General features: G+C 34.4%; 1 protein-coding gene across 1 annotated transcript in view; it reads right to left on the reverse strand.

Moving 5' to 3' along the window:
• The window catches only part of PRKAR1A (protein kinase cAMP-dependent type I regulatory subunit alpha), a 105831-nt gene extending 92295 nt beyond the window's left edge, over positions 1-13536 (reverse strand). The window contains exon 1 of the mRNA XM_053707650.1: positions 13398-13536. The gene's annotated coding sequence lies outside the window, so the exon portion shown is untranslated. The remainder of the gene's footprint in view (positions 1-13397) is intronic.
• Positions 13537-14396: the final 860 nt, after the last annotated feature.

Below are 14396 nucleotides of genomic sequence, written 5' to 3' on the forward strand. Positions count from 1 at the left end.
CAGAGATGGTGGATGCTCTAGCAGTTCCTTGGTTTTTATCAACCTGCTTACATTTTTCCGTCTCTGGTTATTTTTCCCAAGGGTAATCTCCAAGATAGGAAATGGTACAATCTTATGTGTTTCTGAGTAGCACCAGCTTGGCCTCTCAAGTTTCGGTATGAGGACCATGTCAGAATGTCCAGTTGCCAGCCTTGGCCACTTTCTTTAAGGCCAGTCCTTCTGTTTCAGGGGCCGTTTTTTTCCATCAGGATCTAAAATCTCTAGATTTGAAGGCATGGAAATTGAACGCTTAAGTGCTTAGTCATAGAGGTTTATCTGACTCAGTTTTTAGCACTATGATACAGGCTCGTAAGTCTGTTTCAAGGAGAATTTATTTTCGGGTTTGGAAAATCTATATTTCATGATGTTCAACTCGTGGTTATTCTTGGCATTCTTTTAGAATTCCTTAGTTTCTTCAGGATGGTTTGGATAAAGGTTTTTGTCTGGAAATACTTTGAAAGTTTCTGCTCTGTTCTATTTCATAGAAAGATTCCTAAACTTCCTGATATTCACTGTTTTGTTCAGGCTTTGATTTATATTAAACCTGTTATTTTTAATCTATTTCTCCTGCTTGGAGTCTTAATTTTGGTTTTAAGATTGATTTTACAGGCTCCTCCTTTTGAGCCTATGCATTATCTGGACATTAAATTACTTTCTTGGAAAGTGTTATTTCTTTTGGCTATCTCTTCTGCTTGAAGAGTTTCTGTGTTGTCTGCTTTCTCTTGTGAGTTTATTTATCTGATTTAAAGTTGTTTTTCAGTCTTCATTTATATTTTTGCCTAAAGTTGTGAATTCTATCAACATCAATAGGGAAATTGTTGTTTCTTTTTTGTGTCCTAATCCTAAGAATACTTTTGAAGGGTCTTTACATTCTTTGGATGTGGTAAGATCAATGAAATATTATGTTGAGGCTACTTAAGATTTCAGAAAGATTTTTTGTCTATTTGTTATTTCTCTGTTTTTAAGGTTAAGACTTTAGAATCACAAAGCTTATCTGGGGGCGGGGCAGTCTCCGCCTCAGAGAATTACAGATCATTCTATTAAATCAGTTGCCACTTCTTGGGCTTTCAATAATGAAGCTTCAGTTAACCAAATTTGCAAAGCAGCAACTTGGTCTTCTTTGCATACTTTTTTCTAATTTTACCATTTTTTTGTGTTTGCTTCTTCGGGAAGCAGCCTTTGGTAGAATGGTTCCTCTGGCAGTTGTCTCAGCTTGATTCTAATGCCTTTGATTTGAGTGTTTTTTGCTTTTTTTAAATTTCTAAGAAAACAATTATTTTTTGGGATTTAATTTCTCAGCGGAAATAGCTGTTTTTATATATCCCTCCCTCTCTAGTGACTCTGTGGATTTCCACATCTTTGGTATTATATCCCATACTCACTAGCTCATGGACTCTTGCCACTTACATGAAAAAAAAAACATAATTTATGTAAGAACTTAACGGATAAATTAATTTCTTTCATAGTAGCAAGAGTCCATGAGACCCACCCTATTTTTTGTGGTTATGATTTTTTTTGTATAAAGCACATTATTTTTTCCAGTTCCTCTTTTTCTATGCTTTTTACTCCTTTTTATACACCTCACTTCTTGGCTATTCGTTAAACTAAGATGTGAGTGAGGTGGGAGGTATATTTATGGGTATTTTGGCGTTTGGGAAACTTTGCCCCCTCCTGGTAGGAATGTATATCCCATATGTCACTAGCTCATGGACTCTTGCCACTATGAAAGAAATCAGGTAAGTTCTTACATAAATTATGTTTCATGCAATATTCATATTTAATAAAGGTTTTAACTATTATATATATATATATATATTTGAACAAATGGCTTGCACTTACTGGGCTTTTTAAATTACATGCCTTTATTGGTGACGTTTCGGGGACCGTATCCCCTTCCTCAGACGGTCTGAGGAAGGGGATACGGTCCCCGAAACGTCACCAATAAAAGGCACGTCATTTAAAAAGCCCAGTGAGTGCAAGCCATTTGTTCAATTATATTCATTTTTTTGCATGCACCCAGGCAAGTTGACCATGTAGTGCGAGTGCTCTTCAGTTGCTAAATTTATATATGTTGGCGCTCTACAAATACATACAAAAATATATATATATATATATATATATATATATACACACACATACATACACACACACACATACATACATATACATACACACATAACGCCCCTTGTTATGACCAAATAATCTTTGTTTCATCAGGCCACAGCACCTTCTTCCAAAATGAAGCTGGCTGGTCCAAATATGCATTTGCATACCTCAAGAGCAGGGCCGGCGCTAGGATTTTTGGCCACACAGGAGAGGATAAATTTTGCGCCCCCCCCATTTACATACCATTGCTGGTTTTTACAAAATGTTACAAAGATGTAGTAAAAAAATAAAATATAATTTCCCATTACCCCATAAAATGATATAGAAATATTACATATACATACATATACAGGTGGCCCTCGTTTTACAACGGTTCAATTTACACCGTTTCAGAATAACAACCTTTTTTTCCAGTCATGTGACTGCTATTGAAAAGCATTGAGAAGCAGTGCATTTATTAAAATAGCCAGTGGTGGAACTGTCCGCTTGTGTTGCAGCAAAGCCAAGCAAGCTGAAATTAATCAGTTTAACCAGACCTGAGCTATTGAGCAGATTTCAAAGGAACAAGATCTTCCTGTCTATAAATCAGTCCAGATTGGAATGCATAGAAAGAACTGTTTGCAGAAAAATGCAAGTAAAGTCTGTGTTGTGTGATTATTTTATTAGGTTTATAATGCTGTTTAACATTTAAAGTCTTCATTTCAAAGCTTTAAAAATAATGTATTAGATGTTATTTATGACAATTTTGAGAGGGGCCTGGAACCTCTCTCTCTCACTTCCCATTGACTTACATTATAAACTGGGTTTCAATTTACAACGGTTTCGATTTACAACCATTCCTTCTGGAACCTAACCCCGGCGTAAACTGAAGGCTACATATACACACACACATTATATATATATATATATATATATATATATATATATATATATATATATATATATATACACACACACATACATACACATATATACATACAGTGGATATAAAAAGTCTACACACCCCTGTTAAAATGTCAGGTTTCTGTGATGTAAAATAATGAGACAAAGATAAATAATTTCAGAACTTTTTCCACCTTTAATGTGACCTATAAACTGTACAACTCAATTGAAAAACAAACTGAAATCTTTTAGGTAAAGGAAAATAAAAAAATAAAATATAAACTAATACCTTTATTACAGCACTCAGTCTTTTTGGGTATGAGTTTTTCAGCATGGCACTTCTTGACTTGGCAAGATTTGCCCACTCCTCTTTGCAAAAACACTCTAAATCTGTCAGAATACGAAGGCATCTCCTGTGCACAGCCCTCTTCAGATCACCCCACAGATTTTGAATTGGATTCAGGTCTGGGCTCTGGCTGGGCCATCCCAAAACTTTAATCTTCTTCTGGTGAAGCCATTCCTTTGTTGATTTGGATGTATGCTTTGGGTCGTTGTCATGCTGAAAGATGAAGTTCCTCTTCATGTTCAGCTTTCTAGCAGAAGCCTGAAGGTTTTGTGCCAATATTGTCTGGTATTTAGAACTGTTCATTATTCCCTCTACCTTGATTAAGGCCCCAGTTCCAGCTGAAGAAAAACAGCCCCAAAGCATGAAGCTGCCACCACCATGCTTCACTGTGGGTATGGTGTTCTTTTGGTGATTTGCAGTGTTTTTGCACCAAACATATCTTTTGGAATTATGGCCAAAAAGTTGAACTTTGGTTTCATTAGACCAGAGCACCTTTTGCAACATGCTTTTGGGAAACTTCAGATGTGTTTTTGAAAAATGTAGCCGGGCTTGGATGTTTTTTTTGTAAGAAAAGGCTTCCGTTTTGTCACTCTACCCCATAGCCCAGACATATGAAGAATACGGGCGATTGTTGTCACATGTACCACACAGTCAGTACTTGCCAGGTATTCCTGCAGCTCCTTTAATGTTGCTGTAGGCCTCTTGGTAGCCTCCCAGACCAGTTTTCTTCTCGTCTTTTCACCAATTTTGGAGGGACGGCCAGTTCTTGGTAATGTCACTGTTGCACCATATTTTCTTCACTTGATGATGACTGTCTTCACTGTGTTCCATGGTATATCTAATGCCTTGGAAATTCGTTTGTACCCTTCTTCTGACTGATACCTTTTAACAATGAGATCCCTCTGATGCTTTAGAAGCTCTCTGCGGACCATGGATTTTGCTGTAGGATGCGACTAACAAAATGTCAGGAAAGACCAACTAGAACAGATTAACTTTATTTGGGGTTAATCAGAGGCACTTTAAATGATGGCAGGTGTGTACTGACTCCTATTTAACATGATTTTCAATGTGATTGCTTAATTCTGAACACAGCTACATCCCCAGTTATAAAAGGGTGTTCACACTTATGCAACCATATTTTATTTTTACTTCCCTCCACTTAGAAGGTTTCAGTTTGTTTTTCAATTAAGATATATATATATTTTTATAGGTACTGGTAGACAGCTGCCAGTACCAAAGATGGCAGACAGTTAGTGGGGGGAGGGTTAGAGAGCTGTTTGGGAGGGATCAGGGAGGTAGGAGGGTAATGGGGGCTCCTATGCTGCAGAAAAAAAAATGCCTTAAATGTTCATATTGGCAAATTGTTTGCCAGTACCTAAAATGGGGGTGACCAGTGGGGGGGTGAGGGAGGGAAGAGAGCTGTTTGGGAGGGATCAGATAGGGATCAGGGGGTGGGAGTGTCATTTCTACACTAAAGCTAAAATTAACCTTACGAGTTTCCAGATTAACCCCTTCCCTGCTGGGAATATTATAAGTGTGGTGCACAGCTGCAATTAACAGCCTTCTAATTACCAAAAAGCAATGGCAAAGCCATATATGTCTGCTATTTCTGAACAAAGGGGATCACAGAGAAGCATTTACAATCATTTGTGCCATGATTGCACAAGAAGTATGTAAATAATTTCAGTAATGAAAGGGTTAAAACTTAATATTGCACATTCTTGAAGCCCTAGCTAACAAAAGTGTTTTGTTTTTTTTTCTAATCTGAACTAAATAACCTAATGGTTACCCTAGCAATCTTCTTTTCACTAATAATAATCTCCGGCCCTAATGGAAGATTATGACATGACCTTTCCTGTAAAGTTGTACATCCTCACATTTCCAATGAATGCATGTAAATAAACAGGACAAAAGTCATTCTTCCCTTTTATGGGTAGAGAATTCATTTTTAGGAAGTTGTTTGTACAATCAGCAATATGGGAAGTAAGGTCTGACGGCCGGGCGCACACTACAGCTTCAAATTCTATTGTTTGTCTCTTCACTCCCAAAGACTTTAGGACGCTCTGTTTTGACAGTTTGACGTCAACAGGAAGAGACACAGTATTTTGCTTGTCTTGTTTAAGCAAATGTAAGAGGGGTGGAGAAGTGGAGGTCAGACTTGCCGAACCAGGAGAATGACAATCCTGACACATTGGCACAATTTTGTAATCCCAGAGAGCACTGGATTTGTGCCAGAGCGAGGCAACGTGGAACCAAGAGTTACAAAACCCAGCTATGCTTCGTGAATGCCTACATTGATTTCATGTTGCTGAACTTTCTGGGACATAAATACAAAGCAGACCTGTGTGCCACAACAAACTTACACATAATGCAATCCCTCTCTGCTTCCTTCCAACAAACAAATGTTAAAAACTTTTGTGTGACTCAAATTTAAAAATTTAAATCTGCATAATCTACTGGAACTGAAATAACCATGAACATGCACAAAAACCAGACTACCAATCAATACAAACTATAAAAATTATTCTTATGTTGAAGGTTGATGAGCTGAGTTATGAAAAGTTAGTGAAGGGATCAATATCCCCATACTTTGCTGATAGTACATAACTAATATACACTATACTGACTATATCATATTATCACATATACTGTATATTATCACTAAATTTAAACAATAAATTATTCTAGCCGTCTGCAATTTCATATTTTTTTCAGTCTTTATAGGAGCCACGGAAGGGTTTTATACACTATACAGAGAGAAGAATAAAAAAAAAAAAAAGTTTGTAGCCAGGAATTTTAGGTTGCTTGGTTACTGTTAGTTATCTGGCCCTACCTCAAGTAGGGGTTATATGTAAATCAGTGGTCAACAAATCTGTTTAAAACGTAAGAGCCAGGAAGAATATTTAGGAGACAGACAGTGGTATTTGTAAATAGATTTATGTGGAATAACACAAAATAATAGGAGCCCTGGCTCCTGGATTTGTCAAGCTCTGATGTAAATTATAGCTTTTATGAACCCATGTAAAGGGAAGTGTGATGTAAAATAGCATATCAAATAATATAATTATAATCATGGAGGTGTCACTACTGTCATGTAGGTTTTAATGCAGTCTTCACAAAATAGTACATCTATGTTCAAATCTAACATCACTAAGAGAAACAAACTTTATTACACATTTGATGTCACTAATCCAAAATGCTTATCACTATGAAATGCAATTATCACTGCAAAGTGTGTGATAAATTCAAACAGTATAACACACAAATGATCAGACATCTCAGTACTAATCCGTCTGTTACTTTAAAGCCTAAATCTGGGTGGATTATTGAACATTGCTAATAGGTGAGAATGTATGGGGAACATGGGCTGTTATAATTACCACCGTGATCACAATAACATTGAAACAATACACAAAATATCTTCCAAATTATAATCAACATACATTTTTTTGATTGTCCCTTGGTCTGCTGGCCATTAGCAATAGATCATGTAAGAATACTAACATAAAATAAAAGCAAATTTGATGCACTACCACTGAGGGCATTATGCAGTTAAAGGGACACTGAACCCAAATGTTTTCTTTTGTGATTCAGATAGAGCATGAAATTGTAAGCAAGTTTCTAATTTACTCCTATTATCACATTTTCTTCATTCTCTTGGTATCTTTATTTGAAATGCAAGAATGTAAGTTTAGATGCCGGCCCATTTTTGGTGAACAACCTGGGTTGTTCTTGTTGATTGGTGAAAAATTAATCAACCAATAAAAAAAAAAGCTTAGATGCATTCTTTTTCAAATAAAGATAGCAAGAGAACGATGAAAAAAAATTATAATAGCTAGGAGTAAATTAGAAAGTTGCTTAAAATCGCATGCTCTATCTGAATCAAGAAAGAAAAATTTTGGGTTCAATGTCACATTAAGAGAAAGGGCCAAATCAAACACCTAACAATGCGTGTATATATATATATATATATATATATATATATATATATATATATATATATATATATATATATATATATATATATATATATATATATATATATATATATATATATATATATATATATATATATATATATATATATATATATATATATATATATATTTTTTTTTTTTTTTTTTTAACGATCAACCCCAAAGTAAGGAAGAAACAGACGCTTCAGTCTCCGGTCTTTTTCACAATAGCTTTAATCTTCATAGGTTAAATCAAAACATTCCCAAACGTTTCGACACCAGTTGGTGTCTTTTTCAATGGGTGTTTGTCAAAATTCTTTGTCCCAAGAAAGCTTTCTTGGGACAAAGAATTTTGACAAACACATGTGAAGATTAAAGCTATTGTGAAAAAGACCGGAGAGTGAAGCGTCTGTTTCTTCCTTACTTTGGGGTTGATCGTTAAAACTACATGCCTTTCACGCAGCACCACCGCGTATGTCTTAAAGTCACAGTGAGTGCACTAGAACTGATTATATATATATATATATATACATACACACACATATATATATATACACATACACACACACATATATATATATACACACACATATATATATATACACACACATATATATACACACACACATATATATACACACACACATATATATACACACACACATATATATACACACACACACACACACACATATATATATATATACACACACACACACAGGTAGCCCTCAGTTTACGCCGGGGTTAGGTTCCAGAAGGAATGGTTGTAAATCGAAACCATTGTAAATTGAAACTCAGTTTATAAGGCAAGTCAAAGGGAAGTGAGGGAGTTAGGTTCCAGGCCCCTCTCAAAATTGGCATAAGTAACACCTAATACATTATTTTTAAAGCTTTGAAGTGAAGACTTTAAATGCTAAACAGCATTATAAACCTAATAAAATAATCACACAACAGAATATATAATTAAACTAAGTTAAAGGGCCACTGTAAGTAAATATTTTCTATGCCTGTTACTAACTAACTACCCCAAATACGCTTCTTATCAATAGCATTTCATTAACATATCTCTACCGTATATCAGAAATCTTGTCTGCAAATTTAATTGTTTTCCAAACCCACTCCGTGGGTATCCTTTGCTCTGTACCAATCCGTTTACAATACCTAGGTTTCAAAATGGCGCTTTAAACACAAAGTTATTGGTTTAAGTATTTTGAACACTCAGTGCTGAAAATAGTGGGCAGGATAACGTGACATCATCGGCGAATAAAAGATATAACTTTTAGAACGTTATGAAACTTAGTTTTGGAGAAAATATAGGTCAGTAGGTTTTAATTAATGTTTATTAACTTTAATATGTTAGTTGTTTAGCTTAAAAATTATAACAGAAAGTAATCCTTTAAATGAACAAAAACATTTGCTAAATTATGCATTATAAACCTAATAAAATAATATAATCACACAACAGACTTTACTTGCATTTTTCTGCAAACAGTTATTTCTATGCATTCCAATCTGGACTGATTTATAGACAGGAAGATCTTGTTCCTTTGCAAGCTGCTCGATAGCTCAGGTCTGGTTAAACTGATCAATTTCAGCTTGCTTGGCTTGCATATCTTTGCTGCAACACAAGCGGACAGCTCCACCTACTGGCTATTTTAATCAATGCACTGCTTCTAAAAGCTTTTCAATAGCAGTCACAGGACTGAAAAAAAGGTTGTTATTCTGAAATGGTGCAAATTGAACCGTTGTAAACTGAGGGCCACCTGTATATGTATATATATATAAATAAATTATTGAATAGTGGGTGTGGTCTGTGGAAGAAAAAAAAATGTAGTTTATACTTGCTGTGTTTTCAGTGTTTGGAAGGTTACAGCACATTTTACAGGGACATTGTACACTAGATTTCTCTTTGCATAAATGTTTTGTAGATGATCCATTTACATAGCCCATCTGGGGGTGTTTTTGTAACAATGTATAGTTTTGCTTATTTTTAAATAACATTGCGCTGATTTTCAGACTCTTAACCAAGCCCCAAAGTACCAGATGTAGACAAGTCTAGAGATTACAGCTTACTCGTGTATTTTCATATGCAGGGGAGGGAAAGTCTGCTTTCTCAGACCTTTTCAAAGGGTGTCCCAGCCTAAACTAATCAACAGTGCTAAATTGGGAGTTTCTAATAAATTTAAAAAAAGGTTTTACATGCAGTTATATGGAAATTGGTGTATACTGTCCCTTTAAGAGGATACCGCTAGATGCCATATTGCCCAAGTCATTAGAGAGAAAAGGGACAGTAAAATCAAAATTAACATTAATGCAACAACTTTCTAATTTACTTATATTAAATAATTTGCATTTTTCTCTTAGTATCCTTTGTTGAAAAGCATAACTAGGTAGGCTCAGGAGCAGCAACACACTACTGGGAGCTAGCTGTTGACTGCACATATATGCCTCTTTTCACCTGATGTGTTCCACTAGCTCCTAGTAGTGCATTACTGCAAAATTCATCAAAAGATATCAAGAATGAAGCAAATTTGATAACAGAAGAAATTTGAAAAGTTGTTTAAGTGTACACATTTTCATATAACTGCATGTAATAGACACTACTATGTTTAAGTGTACACATTTTCATATAACTGCATGTAATAGACACTACTATGTTTAAGTGTACACATTTTCATATAACTGCATGTAATAGACACTACTATGTTTAAGTGTACACATTTTCATATAACTGCATGTAATAGACACTACTATGTTTAAGTGTACACATTTTCATATAACTGCGTGTAATAGACACTACTATGTTTAAGTGTACACATTTTCATATAACTGCGTGTAATAGACACTACTATGTTTAAGTGTACACATTTTCATATAACTGCGTGTAATAGACACTACTATGTTTAAGTGTACACATTTTCATATAACTGCATGTAATAGACACTACTATAAAGAATAATTTGCACAGATACTGATATAAACATCCATTTTAAAACCTTTTAGAAACTTACTTAAAAGTTCCCAATTTAGCACTGTTGATGAAGTTAGGCTAGGACACCCACTGAAAGGGGCTGAAAGCAGACCCCCCCCCCCCCCCCCGCATATGAAAAGACCTATTATACAAACAGAAGCAATCTGAAGTCTGTATACATCTAAAACTTTGGAGCTTGTTAGAAGTCTAAATATGTTATTTAAAAAGAAGCAAAACTATACATTTTTACAAAAACACCCCCAGATGGGCTATATAAATGGATCATCTACAAAACATTTATGCAAAAAAAAATCTAATGTACAATGTCCCTTTAAATAAAACATGCAGGCCAGTGAGCAAGCTAAACACTTCAAATATTGGTTGGCTCAAAAGTAATTGCTACCAAAAAAAAAAAAAAAAAAGCCTTATTATTATTATTTAATATGCAGGAAGTGTTTGACCAAGTTAAAAGGACTGAAAGTCTTGCATTGTACTTAAAGGGAGAGCAAACTTTTTGGTTTTTATGTCCAGTTAATTCTGTAAATGTTTCTTTCATGATGCAGATAGAACATACAAATTTAAACAATTTTCCAATTTACTATTATTTTCAAATTTTCTTTGTTTTCCTGTTATCCTTTGTTTAAAAGCAGGAAGGCAAGTTCAGGAGTGTGCATGTGTTTACAACACTATATGGCAGCAGTTTTGCAACAATGTAGCAAGAGCACTAGATGTCAGCACTATTTCATGTTATGTAGTGCTGCAGATATGTGCAAGCTACCTATCTAGATATCTCTTCAACAAAGAATAACGTCAGAACGATGCAAATTTGATAAAAGAAATAAAATTGGGTTTCATGTCTCTTTGACATTTACATACTGAATCAGACAAGACATAGTTTTGCTTTGTCAAGGGAATTCTGGTTGACTCCATAAATGCACAGTTAGTGACAATTAAATCATTTACAAGGTCACTGTAATTTACATGCAAGGGGACCTAAACCAGTATACAGTACATTCTCACAATGCAAAGTGCGTTTATGCTTGACCTGGTATATGGATGACTCATGTTATTTATTTATGAATACAAGTAAAAAAAAAAATGCATATTTTAATGCAGGGGTTGAGAAGGGGGGAAAAAAAAGTTATATAATACTTGAAAACCAATAAGACATTTTTAAGAGCCAGGGAATTAATTCATATATAGATATTTGTAAAATAATCTGAAAATTGAGAAGTCAGAAGTAAAATTTTAGCAGCCTCCACTGCCAAAATTCGTCAAGTCCTGTTTTAGGAATGTTTACCAATAGCATCACACTAGCAAGTGCATTTATTTTAATAGATCTATCCATAACTGAATATTTAACTTTCTAAAAAAAACGTAAATGACTTACAATATTCCTGTGAGTCCAAAGAGAACCATGCTGACAAAGATAATATTTCCACTAAGCTCTGATGTCTTTTACACACAATTCATAAAGAAGCTAAAAGTTGTGTGTGTGTGTGGGGGGGGGTGCTGTTATATGTCAGAACATTTTATTATTGCACTAATGCTTAAATAAAATAGTGTTTGACCACAACAAAAGGGATTAAATTTATAGTTTAAATCAGCTCCAAAGCAACAATGCACATTTGGGAGCTAGCTGAACACAACTAGTGAAAGAATTATTAATTTTCAACAAAGAATACCAAAAGAACAAAGTACATTTGAAAATAGAAGTGAATTTCAAAGTGTCTTAAAATAACATTGGACTCATGGCCATTTAATTTTTACTTTCCTATCCCTTTAAATTGTGTTACAAAACTAATCATACTACTGAGGAGATAAAAACATGAATTATAGTCTGAAACTCAACTCCTCAAACTGTTCTAGATAAGCAAGGCAGAAAACCAAGATGCTAAATAATGATAACACAAACTAATACAAAACAATCAGACCAATAATTCATTTAATAATAATTAAACAAAAAGGCAAAACAACACTCAAGCTAAGGTCATAGGCAGTCATCAATATAACAGAAGTTTTATATTCTAGTTCCAAACAATAATTTATGGTTACTGATAGACATTACTGCCATATAAACTATTATAAAAAAAAGCAGATTTTCAGAAGCTCAATATATCTGATTTATGAAGTTATTTTTGGCAGATTGTTCTTTAGAAAAGGAACTGTCTATCTTTTAGATTAGGCATTCTAATAACAGAGCGGGCCTGCAACACAAACACCCTTTCTACACAGTAGAGTGGCAGAAGTAAAAAATCTTCCATAATATCAAAATCAGGCTTATTTTTGCACAAATCCAGATGAATAATTTTACTGAAAGGCACATCAAAATAATCTGTCATGTGCACATACACAATGCACGTCCGAATGTGATGCAATTTAGCAAATGTACAATACAAACAGAAGTCAATTTGGAAATAGTTACACACTCTACACAAAGAGTTTGCAGTTGTTTATATATATTTTTTAGGGATTGTATTTATTGATGTGGTCTTTATGTTTGTGATCCAGAATTCTTGCAAATGTAAAATCTACTTTAAAGTACAGATACAATCTATACAGTGCTTTAATTTTCATGCATCAGTTAAGACTATGTACACAGTCACACACATAATATATATATATATATATATATATATATATATATATATATATATATATATATATATATATTTTACACATGCATGTGTTACACTGATACAATTGTGCATATTAATTTTAAAGTTCTATCTATTTCATGGGTTCATTACTGCAAGATGTAATATATAGTATGGAAAGCCTGACATACTGATTCCGATAAGACTATATACAATCTATGTAAAAAAAACACTATTACTCACACAATATGTTTAGAAGGCTGAAAGTAAATGTACAATTACTGTAAGGCATATTAGAGATGCGGTGCTACATACTACACGTTGTCACTATACTAATATGTTTACAGTTTAGACTGCTGTATAGCCCTGTGCATATTTATAGCACACACATACATTAGATGTCACATAAACAAGCGCGGCCGCCGCCTGTCACTCTACCCTACCCCAGTAGCACTCCTACCCGAGCACGGAGTGATAACACCACTGGCTGCGGCTGTTACCTGGAAGTGGTGTCAGTATGTTAGGCCGCTGATTTTGGTATCCGGGCCACTCTCTCCGGTATCGCCCGGTTCTTTGGGCCTGTGTGCTTCTCCCCCCGGGTCTCTGTTGCTCGCACTCACCGGAAACCGCCGCGTCAACCAATCGCCGGCCACCAATGACGTCAATGGGCCTCGCTCTGGCAGGAAACAGTTACCCTGGTAACCGTAACCCTTGCAAGTCCGGAAAACTCTATACTGTGGGCTTCCCCGCAGTGTAGTCTAGTAACTATAAAGGGCAATGTGTAATAGTTATACCGCACACAGCCTGTGCACAAAGTATATAGCTAGGTGTACTATATCCAGAGCAGTGCATTATATAGGGAGAAAAGTAATGTTTATTAATAAAAGGCAATGCATGATATAAGGAGAAAAGTAATGTTTATTAATAAAAGGCAATGCATGATATAAGGAGAAAAGTAATGTTTATTAATAAAAGGCAATGCATGCTATAAGGAGAAAAGTAATGTTTATTAATAAAAGGCAATGCATGCTATAAGGAGAAAAGTAATGTTTATTAATAAAAGGCAATGCATGCTATAAGGAGAAAAGTAATGTTTATTAATAAAAGGCAATGCATGCTATAAGGAGAAAAGTAATGTTTATTAATAAAAGGCAATGCATGCTATAAGGAGAAAAGTAATGTTTATTAATAAAAGGCAATGCATGATATAAGGAGAAAAGTAATGTTTATTGATAAAAGGTAATGTATGATGTAAGGAGAAAAGTAATGTTTATTTATAAAAGGCAATGCATGATATAGTTTTATTTTATTATTTATATGATTTTAATGTATTGCTATTACTAACCTTACAACACATTTTCCTATATTGGAAATATAAAAATATTTATTTAAACATCCTTTAAAAAATATCCTTAAAAGAAACAGCTCTTTAATATATTTTGAAACATTCTGTTTTAGAAAGAACATAGGTTTTTTTAGTATTATGTTTCTTTTAAGTA

The sequence above is a fragment of the Bombina bombina genome, chromosome 1 (genome assembly GCF_027579735.1).
Source record: "Bombina bombina isolate aBomBom1 chromosome 1, aBomBom1.pri, whole genome shotgun sequence".
Taxonomy (NCBI): Eukaryota; Metazoa; Chordata; class Amphibia; order Anura; family Bombinatoridae; genus Bombina; species Bombina bombina.